Below are 13,011 nucleotides of genomic sequence, written 5' to 3'. Positions count from 1 at the left end.
TCATCATGATCCATTTCCAAAAATTTTCGCCACCTGTGTTGGCTGGCAGTTACACACTCCAGAAGAACATGTTCTGAATCTCAATCCATTCCTGTGGGTGTGAACTCACTGTAAATAGGACCTTTGGATGAGGTGACTTCGGTTAGGGTGTGGCCCAGCTGACTCAGGGTGGGCCACGGTGGGAAGCAGGAAGCTGGAAGTCAACGGAACCTGGAGGAAAATGGAGAGCACAACACTATACGCATCGCCACGTGACAGAAAAGCCAGAGATCAAGGATGTCTGGCAGCCAGCCCAGAATACTCCAGCCTTCTCGGGGAAAGCTTTGCGTTGTTGATGCCTCGATGTGGGACTTCTCCTAGACGCAATACTGTGAGCCAATACATTCCCATCATTTTGCAAACCCATTGTTGGTATTTGTTTTAGCAGCCTGGAAACTAACCCGTCACCCCAAACAGAAATTCTGTCCCCATGAAATAATAACTCCCCATTTCCCATTTCCTTCAGTTCTTGGCAACCTCTAATCTAGCTTTTGTCCCTGTGACTTTGCTTCTTCTAGTTATTTCATACAACTTGAGTCATATAATATGTGTCCTTCTGGAATGGCTTAATTCACTCAGCATAATGATTTCAAAGTTCATCTATGCTGGAGCAGGTGTCAGAACCTCATTCCTTGTTATGGATGACGAATATTCCATCGTATGGGCAGAACACACTTGTTTATCACTTCATCTGTCAGTGGGCGCTGGGTCATTTCTGTCTTTTGTCTGTTGTGAATAGCGCTATTCTGAGTTTTGGGGTGTCATGCACTGTACCCTAGAACCCTGCCCATCTGAACCATCCCTGGGTTCCTTTTCTGGGTGGCCTCTCCTCAACATTAAACCTCAGCTCTTGTCAACCTTGAAAGCCCCTGCCCCTTCCACCGGGGCACTCTCAGGTGACCCCGTTTTTGCCCTCACAGCCCCCATGCTGCTGCTTTACAGCCATCGTCTGCTGAGCCGGTGGCGAAGGCCTTGCGGGAGGGCACTGTGTCCCTCCTCCTGGAGCCCCTGCTCCCCAGCATGGTGCCAGGGCTTCAGGCACAACCAGGTGTCCGGGGAAGCCGAGGAGACCCCAGCTCCAATCTCTCTCCCTAACCCCGAGTAACTCCCAGGATGGCCCCTCTCGTCCCCCCAGTCACTGGTGGTCACCTGGATTGATGATGAGAGAGACCTGGACACAGGCCAGAGAGGGCGAAGGGAGCAGCTGTCTCATGTCTCAAACGGCAGCGCTGGGGAGGCCTCCAGGATTTGGGCTTGGCAACCCCTTCCAGGGCGGGAGGGGGCCCAGAGTGGGAAGCCCCTCTCTAGGGGCATGCAAGCCTGGAGCTGGTCTCGCATCTCTCTCTACCAGCGGTAAAGTCTGTTCTGGAAGACGGGGAAGGACTTGAGATGCAGCTTCACCACCTGATTGACATCTGCCTCAGGACCGATGGCCCCATCTCGACCGTGTGGACCCAAAGAAAGCCCATCACGGGGGTCTGCCCAATGGGGGCCGCTTGGGGCTGGTGCTGGGATGTGTCAGAGCCACCCAGCAGAGGCTCTGGGGGCTGCTCTCTTGACACCAGCCTCGGCCCTTCCCTGTAAAGGCTGCATTCCATCTGCCTCCCCTTCCCTGCCTCAGATAGCCACCTCCAGCCACCTCTGGGAATTCCTGTTTCCTGAGCCAGCAGTTTGGGCTAAAACAGAACTGAGAAGCTCAAACCTCTGGAAGACTCCGAGAGTGCTCAGTGTCAAGGGTGCCATGCAGGGATGAGAAGCACAAGGGCTGTTGGGCTTCTCTGGGCCTTTGCTTGTCTGGAACACCACACTCCGCCCTTTTCCCTGAGCTCAGCTCCCTTCACCCTTCAAGATTTCACTCACACATCACCTGTTCACTGACCCCCAAGGCCAAGTGAGGGTCACTGCTCTGACATATGGAGCCTGCACCCCCATCTTCATAACCAAGGCCTGGGAGAGGAAGGGGCTGCCCAAGAGCGGGCATCTGTTATGGGCAGAGGTGAAGTGGAAGTCACATATGGTCAGCAGAACAGGGGCACCCCAAAATGCCAGACACCTGGAAGCTGTGGATATGTTCCCTTACACAGCAGGGGGACTTTGCAGACATGGGTAAGTGAAGGGTCTTGAGATGGGGAGATTATCGTGGTTATCTGGGTGACGTTCTGGTTCCTATAAGAGGGAGGCAGGAGGTCGCAGACAGTGGACAGAGATGTGATGACCAAGCGAGGGTCAGAGAGTCAGAGAGAGACTGGAAGATGCTACGCTGCTGGCTTTGAAGACGGAGGAAGGGGCCACAAGCCAAGGAATGCAGGCAGCCTCTAGAAGCTTCCAGAAGCCGGAAAGGACAAGGAAATGGATTCTCCCCTGGAGCCTCCAGAAGGAACCAGCCCTGCTGACACCTTCATTTTAGCCTCATGGGAACCCCTTTTGGACTTTTGATCTCCAGAACTGCAGACAATATATTTGTTTTATGCCATAAGTTTGTGGTCCTTTGTCACAGCAGCTGAAGGACACGCATACCCATGTCTCCTGACTCTTGGCTGGTGAGCTCCTCCTGCTGCTTCCGGGCTGGTGGCCGTGGCTGGTCCTTCCTCCCTGCGTAGCAGACACTGGGCACGTGCTGTGAGCTGAGCTCTCCTACCCATCACCTCATTTGGTCTTCATGGCTGGGTGGTCTTATCTCCCTGTGCTACCGAGGGCCCTGAGGCCTGGAGAAGTTGAGAGAGAGTGGCAGTAAGTTGTAGAGCAGAGATTTGAACTGAGATCTGTCTGATCGTGAAGCCCGGGTTACAGATATGAGTGTTTAAGAGCGGAGGTGGCGGGAGAGGCCGGGCAGCTGCTTGGGCTCTGGACCCTGAGGACCAGGTCTCCTGGGAAAGGGGGACTCAAGATTCTGCAGTGCTGCTCTGTCCAGGAGCAAATGTGGGGGTCTGGTGGTGTTCTCAGAGAACCCCATCTGCAGAACAGGGCGTGGGAGGGGGGTAGTGAACAAGTGAACATGAGCTTTGGGAATCAGACAGACCTGGGTGCCACCCCAGCTCCGCTGTGTGCACTTGGCAGCTGCTTTCATCTCCCCGAGTCCCTCGGTCTCTTTATCCCTGAACTGGAGACAGCAACGTTGCCCCCTTTCCTGGTGTTTGCCAGGATCCAACAAGATTGAGGAGGTCAAACAGCCAGCCAATGAGGCCAAGTGTTGGCCTTCTCTTCCTTGCGTCCCCACAGCTCTGAGCGTGTGTGCATGTCTGTGTGCATTTTCTCTCCCCGTTGCACTGTTCACTACAGGGAGGAGCCCTCGCTTTATTCCTTTCTGTACCCTCCTTGACCCCCCCACTTAAGGGGAGGAGGGGGATGGAGCGAGATGGGAGCAGAGGATGGGGCAGCCTGGTGGTCAGGGGCCAGTCTGAGCAAAGACACAGAGAGGGGCTGCTGGGATGTGGGTGTGATGGTCAGCGGCAGAGTGTGGTCAAGACCCTGGGTACAGGCTGAGGTGTTGGGGTGCTCTCAGGAGGCAGGGCGGTTGGGAGTCTGGAGAGAAGCTTCCAGTGGGGAACCATGCAGGAAGGAAAAGGCTGAAGGTGGACGAGTGGCAGAGGGATGGGGACCCGGGGGCAGGGGCAGTATGTCGTGGGCATCAGTTAAGTCCTATTTGGCACTGGTCAGTTGGTGGAGGCGCCAGAGTGGACATTTCCCTGATTCCGTCTTCATGGCCTGCGAGGTCGGCGGGGATGTCATTGTCCCTCTCATGTTGCGGGGTTGGAGGCTCAGTGGGTAACCCGGCCAGGCTCACAGCTGGGACTGCCCACTGTCCCCTCACAACCAGCCCTCCAGTGGCCACTATGGCTGGCTTTGAGCCGAAGGAATGGAGAGCAGAGATCTCAGCTGGGAGCTGGGCTTTGCTGCCACCTTCCCATTCTCAGGCCATGGGTGGGTCTCAAAAGGTGGGGCCTCCCCCAGCAACCTCCGCAGCCCCTGGGAACTTGTTAGACATGCAGATTCACAGGCTCCACCTCAAAACTACTGAATCAGAAGCGCTGGGGGTGGGGCCTGGAAGTCTGTGTTTTCCAGCCCTCCAGGGGATGCCAATGTGGGCTCGAGTTCCAGAACCCCAGCTCTAATCTGCCTGTCCCTGCAGCCAGGCTGGACTGGGGACCCGGGGCCTCCCTTGGGAGTAGAGCTGACTTCCTGCACACTGCTCATGTGAGGATCCCTGGCCCAGCCTGGATGAGCTCCCAAGCACCGCAGTAATTAACAGCTTTACCTCGAGGGCCCATTTTCTCTTTGTCCAAGCCAGGAGTGCTTCTCGTGAATTCTCTAGTAATCATGAGCCTGGTACTTCGAATTGAATGTGATGTAGAAAAGCAAGTTGGAATCATGGGGAAAAGATTCATTTAAAAATAAAAAGGAGAGGAAAAGAGCAGGTGAGAGTGTTTGGCTAACGTTCAGTGAGCTGGGCCCATGAGGCCATGTGCTCACCCTGCCGACACAGGTGGATCTGAATCCGTCCCTACCCTGGAGGAGCTGAGCCAAGACCCACCCGTGGGCACAGGTCTGGCCTGGACACAGCCAGCTCTGCCGGCCTCCACGGGGAATGCCCCTACTTGGGCATCTGCCCCATCAGAGCGGTTTAGAGCAGTGGCACCTCCGCTCAGGGCTTGCTGGGCCTGGCTGCCGTTCCATCCTGCAGTCACCCTCTCCGTTGTTGGCCCATTGGCTGCCATCATCGTGGAGACCATGTGGGCTGCTCTTCGCCCGCAGATGGGCTTCGTGTGGCCTGCCAAACGTCTTAACACAAACTCAGATCAATTCTTAAAAACTGGGGGATTGCATCTGAAATCTGGGTTTCTGTTTTATGTTTGTTGTCCTTGAAAAAGTAAGAGATTTGCCACACGTGGCTGCATTGCACTTGGAATACAGAGGCCGTCCCCTGGAAGGGGGCAACCATCGCGGTCCCCAGATCTCCCTGCTGACCTGGACCTGGGCCACCTCCTTTCTCATGCTGCCCACCTGGCCCCAGGTACTGCCTCCTCCAGGTGCCTGGTGGCCAACCCTGAGCCGACTGCTCTGTTTCAAGGCTGGGCTGTGAGCCAGAGGGGGCTACGGACCGCACAGAGAGGGAGGGTCTGGGAGCGTGGGCCAGGAGGGGTGGGGGCTTCTTGGGAGAGATTTGGTGGAAGGTCTGAGATCCAACCTGGCTCTGTGGGTGGCTCTGAAGTGCGTCAGGGATGTGCCAAGGGCAGGGTCTGAGGAAGAGGATGGGTCCCAGGATGACTTGTCCCACGCTGCCTGCTGGGGCTGGTGAATGCCCCTGACAGCCTCTGAGGCAGGTAAGGAGCTGTCTTGGGGTGATGGAGCAACATGTCCTTAGGGTGGTCGTGTGGATGAGACCTGGCTTCAGATCTCCACTTTACCGGTTCCCATCTACTATCTTTGATGCAGTGTTGTGTGGGCAGACATATTAATGTAGATTAGATTTTGGAATCCTTTGGATGTTTCCATGGGGATGTGATTCAGTCAACCGTGGACAAGACCTTTGGTTGGATAATTTCCATGGCGGTGCTGCCGCGCCCATTCAGTGTGGGCCTTGATTAGTTTACTGGAGCACTATATAAGATCAGACAGAAGGAGCAAGCTTGCTACAGCCAAGAGGGGCACTGAAGAATGCACTAGAACTGATAGAGGAGTTTCAGCTTACAGAGACCTTTTGGAGACAGCCTTTGAAAGCAGACTTTTGCTCCGGAGAAGCTAAGAGAGGACAAATACCCCAAGAGCAACTGAGAGTGACCTTTTGGAGAGAAGCTGAAGCCTAGAGAGGAATGTCCTGGGAGAAAGCCATTTTGAAACCAGAACTTTGGAGCAGATGCCAGCCACATGCCTTCCCAGCTAACAGAGGTTTTCCAGATGCCATTGGCCATCCTCCAGTGAAGGTACCCAATTGTTGGTGACTTCCCTTGGACACTTATGGCCTTAGGACTGTAACTGTGTAACCAAATAAACCCCCTTTTATAAAAGCCAATCCATTTCTGGTGTTTTGCATTCTGGCAGCATTAGCAAACTAGGACAGACAATTATTTTTCCTTTTCTGGGACTCAGTGGCCTCATCTGTAGAATGGGTCTAATAATACTTTACAGAGTTATTGTGAGAATTAAATGGGGTGATGAATGTAAACCCCCAAGCTTCAATGTCTACACATTGTAGATGCTCACAAATAATGCTTTGCTCCCTCTTCTCTCTTCTCCTTCCCCTACCTATGTGCGGTGAGGGGAGAGTCTTGTCATGGCCCTTCACATCAACAGGACAGAGACGTGGCCTGGGTTGGCACAGGTGTTGGGACCCTGGAGGCCCCTAAATCCTAAATCATCCACCACATCCCCTCCGCTTTGACCCGTGGTGAGTCTCTCTCACGCCCATTCATGTTCTTGTTTGGGGCTTGCCCCAGACAAGCATGCAGTGAGCTCAGTGTGTGACGGCTCCTGTGTTATGGAGGACCTGGAGCGCAGAGAGGCTCGGTGCCTGTGCAGGAACCCAGAGCAGGGCTGGCAAAGCTGGACCAGAGCCCTGGTTTCCAGATGTCCTTGCACGGACAGGCTCCTGACGTTAGCAGCATGCTGGTGAGGGTGCCCGGGAGCACCCAGGACCGGGGTGGGCTGCACCAGCCCCCTGGCTGCTCCAACCCCCAGGCCCCTGGACCTGGAGGGGGCAGCCTGCCCCACATGGGCATTTGCCCAAGCACATGGTGCGGTTCAGAGACAGATTGGCCCCAAAGTCAGAGCACAAAACAAATAAATATTTGTTCAGAAACCCTTGTGATATCAGGTTCTATTGTAAGCACATTTGGTGAATGACAGACTGATAAATCTTGCATGTGTTAGATCCTCTAGCTCTGAGTCCTCTCCCCCTGATTGCTTGTCATTCCACAGTTGTGTGGCTCTGTCATCAAAAACACAGCCTTCTTTGGCTCAGCTCAGCACCCCAGCGGGTGTCCCCAGACCCGGGGCTGCCAGTCCCACCATCCCCCTTTTGCCTCAGCAGAGACCTCTTTCCCCATCTGGATAAAAATGAGGCTGCTTCAGATCAAACAGCACCGAGGAGGGGCAGTGCCTCTGGGCCCCTGGCAAGCTGACACCGAGCTGGGTGTTCGGACGCTGCTGGGTCCTAGGGGGACCCCCCACGGCCTGCTCCATGGGGCAGTGGACCCCGGAGATGCCCCACCACGCAGGCTTCCCTGTCACTCGGGAAAGGCCACTTTCTAGCTTCTCAACTCCTATTGGCATCTGGGAAATGATGGACTGAGGAACTGGTTCTGTACTGGTCCTGTACTGGCTGTGACTCTGCCCTGCTCTGTGACTTTTTGCTGCTTCACTTCTCTGAGCTTTTATTCTTCTGCTGCAGAGTAAATGGGTGACGTGAGATGAGCCATTCATTCACGGTTGTGTTGCTCTGGAAGCTTTTACAGGAAACCTGTGAAATTCTAGGCTTATGACCCATGATCCAGCACAGATGATGCATTAATTCAGTAACTTTTTACTGAGTCACTACTTGGTGGATAGCGGATTTCTCACAGTGAGGCAGGCTGGGTTCTGCTCTCCTGGAGCTCACGTTTGTGTGGTCGGCCTGTGGTAGGGGCATCTGACGTCCACCTGGGGCTCCCGAATGCCGGCAAGAGGGATCTGGAGGCAGGTGGATGTGGGGAGGTTTGGACCCCTGCCCCGCACCAGGCGTTGGCTTTCTTGAGGAGCAAGTGAGGGGCTGGGCTGCAGCCTGTGGGTAGAATGGTAGAATGGTGACCTCTGGACGTCCCACTGTGGTGATTCTCTGCTTCCAAAATTTTTAGGGCAACTTTTCTGACTTCTGTATTGAGGATTATCTGGGACAAAAGTCATGGATCTGAGCCAAGTGATTTTGAGTGGAGAATGTTTGAGAACAGGTGGAAAGTACGAGAGAAGCCAGATCTGGGGGTGAAGGGCTTGGGTTGGGTGAGCGGGTGGGGCCTGGTGGTCTCGATCTTTGCTTTGTGTCTCTTCTGTGCGGTGTGGAAGGATGAGGTGGCTTTCTTACCTAGGGCCATTTTTCATAGCACTGTTTATATCAGAGCAGAGAACTGGCTGAGAAGAGTTTAAAAATATTGAAATAATTCATTATCTAGACCAGGGGTTGGAAAACTATGGTCCTCGGGCCAAATCCAACCAGCTGCCTGTGTTTCTAAATAAAGTTTTGTTGGAACGCAGCCACACCCATTAGTTTAGTTATTCTGTATAGCTGATTTCCAACTACAACAGCAGAAACAGCTATTCACAGAAAATTTTGGCAGACTCCTCAGCTGGAAATGTACAGAGACATTTACTGAACATCGTCTACTCACCCAGATTCAAATAACAGAAAAAACCACTTTGCAATATTGGTTTCAGAGTTTTACTTTTGTTTGTTTCTAAAAGAATAAACGTCATGGTTTTATTGGAATTCCCCTTTATATCCTTCCAAAATCCCTTTTCTTGTCATCTATTTGCAGAGGCAACCACTAACTGGAGTTTGGTTTGCACTATTCACATTCTTTAACTGTGTATGCATTTGTACATAAACAATATTCCAATATCATCTGTGTGCTTAAAATTTCATAGGAATGAAATCTACTGGGCATATTCTACCCCTTTTTTCAAGACCCATTCCCATAGTTCACTCATTCTAACTGCTGCATAGTATTTACCATGAATTATGTGCACGTTCCTGAAATGGCGGATATTTATGTCATTCCCCATTCTCTGCCATTACAGACGCTGCTGCCTTGCACGTTGTCATCCGCGTCTCCGTGAATTTATGGGGCAGTCGGCCGTGGGGAGCATCCAGAAACAGAATGGCTGAATTGTGTGATCCGTGCCTCTTGCCTGGAAGCTGCTGCACGCTCACAGCTCACACTCGCCGGCACCTCTTTACATGCACCACACGTTAGCCCGCTCATCCTCCCAGCGGGTCTGTGGTGCGTGGACCCTGCTGTCCTCATTTCACAGTTGAGGCAGTTGAAGCACAGGGCGGTTTCGTGCCTTGCCCGAGGCCACACAGCCGAGATGGAAACCGGAGAGGTGAGCCCCAGGCGGGCTGCCTGGCGCTGGCCGCTGTCTCTGGAGCCACTGTCGGTGGCATGGGCAGTGAACGCAGAGGCCAGCTGTGTCACACACTCAAGGGTACGCGGGACGGTCAAACGCATGCTTCTGCCAAGCCCTCGGCATCTCCTCCTGCCTTTAACGTGCGTTTCCTGGTTGCTGGCGAAGGTGTGCATCTTTTCACGTTTAGTGGCCTATCACGTTTGCTGTCCTGTGACTTGCCTCTTTGCATATTTTGCCCATTCTTTATTGGGCTCTCGGTCGTCTTACTATTGATTTGTCAGAGTTCTTTATATATTCCAGACACTGATACTGCATCAGTTATGTCAGCTGAAATATCTCCCCAACCCCCAGCTGTGACTAATCCTTATGCTATTTTTTGATGATCAAATTCTCTTCCTTTATAGTTTGTGTTGTGTTGTGTGTGTGTGTGTGTTGTTTAGAAATCCATCTCTGCCTTGAGGTCATAAAGATATTCTCCTGTGTTTTCTTTGAAAAACTCCTGCAGTTTGCTTTTTACCATGCAGGTCATTGGCCCAACAGAAATGGACGTGTGTGTCGGGCGGGGTGGGGTCGTGGGGTGTGCTGACTGCTGGGTGCGGCCGTCCCTGGGTGACGTAGATGACCCAGCGCCCATGTCCACAGCTAGTCATTGAGATGAAACAGCACACCTGTGATTTCTAGTCACCATTATGTATTCTGTGGAGAATGCGGCCGTGCAGGGTTGGTAGTGTAGGAAAAAATTATATCCAGAACGGGATGTTTGATTCAGGCATATGGCTTATTAAAGGAAATTTTCTTCAACCTATGAAGTATTTATACTGCAGTTTCTACATGGTGTGACTGAGAAATAAGGGGCCAGGAGGAGCCTGCTGACAACACTGCAGCCCTTACTCTGGATCTGCCACTGTCACAGCGAGGGGGGGACGCCATGCTCACCACACAGACCCGATCTGGCTTTCCCATGGGTTCACCTGAGAAAGTGCATCATCTCAACTAGGAAACAACCTGTTACTGCTGTAAAATATTTTAGCCAAGCCTCCAGCCCACTCCTTTGCAGGACCGCTCCAGGGCTCAGATTCCATTTTGTTTTCGTATGTGGATAATCACTCCAGCAACATTTACAGAATAATTCATTTTTTCCCTGCTGATTTTTGTTTTGCTATGCTGTGTGCTTGGCTAATATCGATTGAATGTTGGGCACTGAATATTTAAAAAAAAAAAATGCAGAAATAATTAAACCCAGGGTCTGGTGATCTTCCTTTGGGGAAGCTTTGAGTTAGCTTCTGGGTGGGGCCAGGGGTGCTGAGACCCCAGGCCAGCTTTCCTGCCCTCGCAGGAGCTGGGAGGTTCAGAGCTGGGCTTTTGCGCCCGGGAAGGCTCATCTCTTTCTTTTCTCCTAGGTTCAAGGGTACCATAGGGGTCTCGTCCCACTGATTTCTAATGCCACTCTGTCGATGTCAGGTTTTTCTTGAGATGTGGGTCTGGTCTTGTGCTCTGTACCCAGTCCCATCAATTTGTTTTCTGCCCCTGTGCTAATATCACACTCCTTTAATTGCTCTTGCCCTCTGGTGGGACAAGTCCCACCACCTTGTTTCCTACCTCAATATTTCTTAGCCAGTTCTGGGCCTTTGCTCTTCCTAATGAATTTTAGGATGAGCTTATCAGGTTCCACAAAGCACCCTATTGGGATTTTGATTGAAATCGCAATGAAGATATAGATTGACTGGGGCGAAATGACATCTCCATGATGTCAACTCCTTCCTTGCGTGTGCCATGCATCTCCTGATTTAATCATGTCTCTATGTCCTGCATATGTGTTCTTTTTATTAAAATTAATAGACTTTATTTTTTAGAACCGTTTTAGATTTACAGAAAAATTGAGCTTGATAGCACAGAGATTTCTCACATACCACCACTGCTCCCCTGCAAACATGCACAGTTTCAGCTATTGATAACATCTTGCATTTGTGTGGTATATTTGCTACAATTGATGAACCAATATTGCTTATTATCATTAGCTGAAGTCCATGTATTAACTTCACTTCCTGTGTTTTACAGTTCTATGTGTCTGACATACGTAATATCATGTATCCACCATCACAGTATCATATAGAATAGATTCACTGTCCTAAAAACCATCCATCCTCTCAACTAGGAACCCTTGGCAACCATTGATCTTTTTACCATCTTTATAGGTTTGCCTTTTTCCAGAATGTCATACAGTTAGAATCCTATAGTATGTAGCCTTTTCAGACTGGCTTCTTTCCCCTAGCAATATATATTTATGGTTCCCTCATGTCTTTTGTAGCTTGATGGCTTATTTTATTGCTGAATAATTTTCCATTGTATGGATGTACCAAAGTTTGCTTGTCCATTCTCCTTTTGGTTGCTTCCAGTTTGAGGCAATTATGAATAAATCTGTTATAAATATTCATATGCAGGTTTTGGTGTGGACATAAATTTTCAACTCAATTGGGTAAACACCAGGAGTGCAATTGCTGAATTGCATGGTAAGATTATGCTTAGCTTTGAAGAAACTGCCAAACTGTCTTCCCAAGTAGCTGTACCATTTTGCATTCCTACCAGCAGTGAGTGAAAGCTCTGCTGTTTTGCATCCTTGTCTGCGTTTGGTATTGTCAATTGTTTTATCTTAGCCATTCTCATTCTAATGGATGTGTTGTGCTCTCTCATTGTTTTAATTTTGCAGTTCCCTAGTGGCTTCTGACATGGAGCATCTCTTCATGTGCTTATCTGCCACCTGTGTATCTTCTTTCGTGAAGTGTCTGCTCAGATCTTTTGCCCATTTTGTAATTGGGTTGTTTCCTTTGTATATATTGGGTTCAAGTTCTACTTCAAATATGCATTTGGCAAATATTTTCTCCTCATCTGGAGTTTGTTTTTTTAAAAACTTTTAACAGTGTCTTTCACAGAGCAGAAGTTTTAATTTTAATAAAGTCAAATTTATTAATTTTTTCTTTCATAGGTCATGCTTTTGTTGTCATATCTAAACATGCATTGCCAAATCCAAAGCCACCTAGATTTTCTCCTATTTATCTTGTAGAAGTTTTATAGCTTTTCATTTTACGTTTATGTCTATTGTCCATTTAGAGTTAATTTTTGTGAAAGGTGTAAAGTCTACATCTAGATTTATTTATTTTGCTTATTTATTTTGTTCCAGCACTATTTGTTGAAAAAACTTTCTCCCTCCATTAAATTGCCTTTGCTCCTTTGTCAAAGATGAGCTGAATCTGTGTGGGTCTGCTTCTAGGCTCTCTGTTCTGTTCTGCTGATCGATTGCCTGTTCTTTCAGCCACGCCCTGCCGCCTTCGTCTACTGTGACTTTATGTGAAGTCTGCAAGCAGGGTATTGTCACTCCAGGGTATTGTGTCAACTTGGCCAGGTGATAGTACCCAGCTGTCTGGTCAAGCAAGCACTGGCCTAACAATTGCTGTGAGGACGTTTGAGGCTGGTTGATAAACCAACATGCTGGTTTATTAAATCATCAGTCAATTGACTGCAGCTGTGACTGATGACTCACCAAAGGGCGTGTCTTCCACAATGAGAGAATGCAATTGGCTGGATTTAATCCAATTAATCAGTTGAAGACTTATAAGGGAGACAGATAGAGGACCTTCACTTCTTCTTCGGCTGCCCAGTGAAGCGTTTCCTGAGGAGTTCGTCGAAGTTGCTGGTTCGTTTCCTGAGGAGTTCATCGGACATCTTCCTTGGAGTTGACAGTTTGCTGACTGCTCTACAGAATTTGGAGTCGTGCATCCCCACAGTTGTGTGAGTCACTTTTATAAATTTTATAGTCGTAGACACCTCTCATTGATTCTGCTTCCCTAGAGAACCCTAACTAATACAACTTGGTACTGC

This window comes from Choloepus didactylus, chromosome 8 (assembly GCF_015220235.1).
Source record: "Choloepus didactylus isolate mChoDid1 chromosome 8, mChoDid1.pri, whole genome shotgun sequence".
Taxonomy (NCBI): domain Eukaryota; kingdom Metazoa; phylum Chordata; class Mammalia; order Pilosa; family Megalonychidae; genus Choloepus; species Choloepus didactylus.
This window is presented reverse-complemented; position numbering follows the sequence as displayed.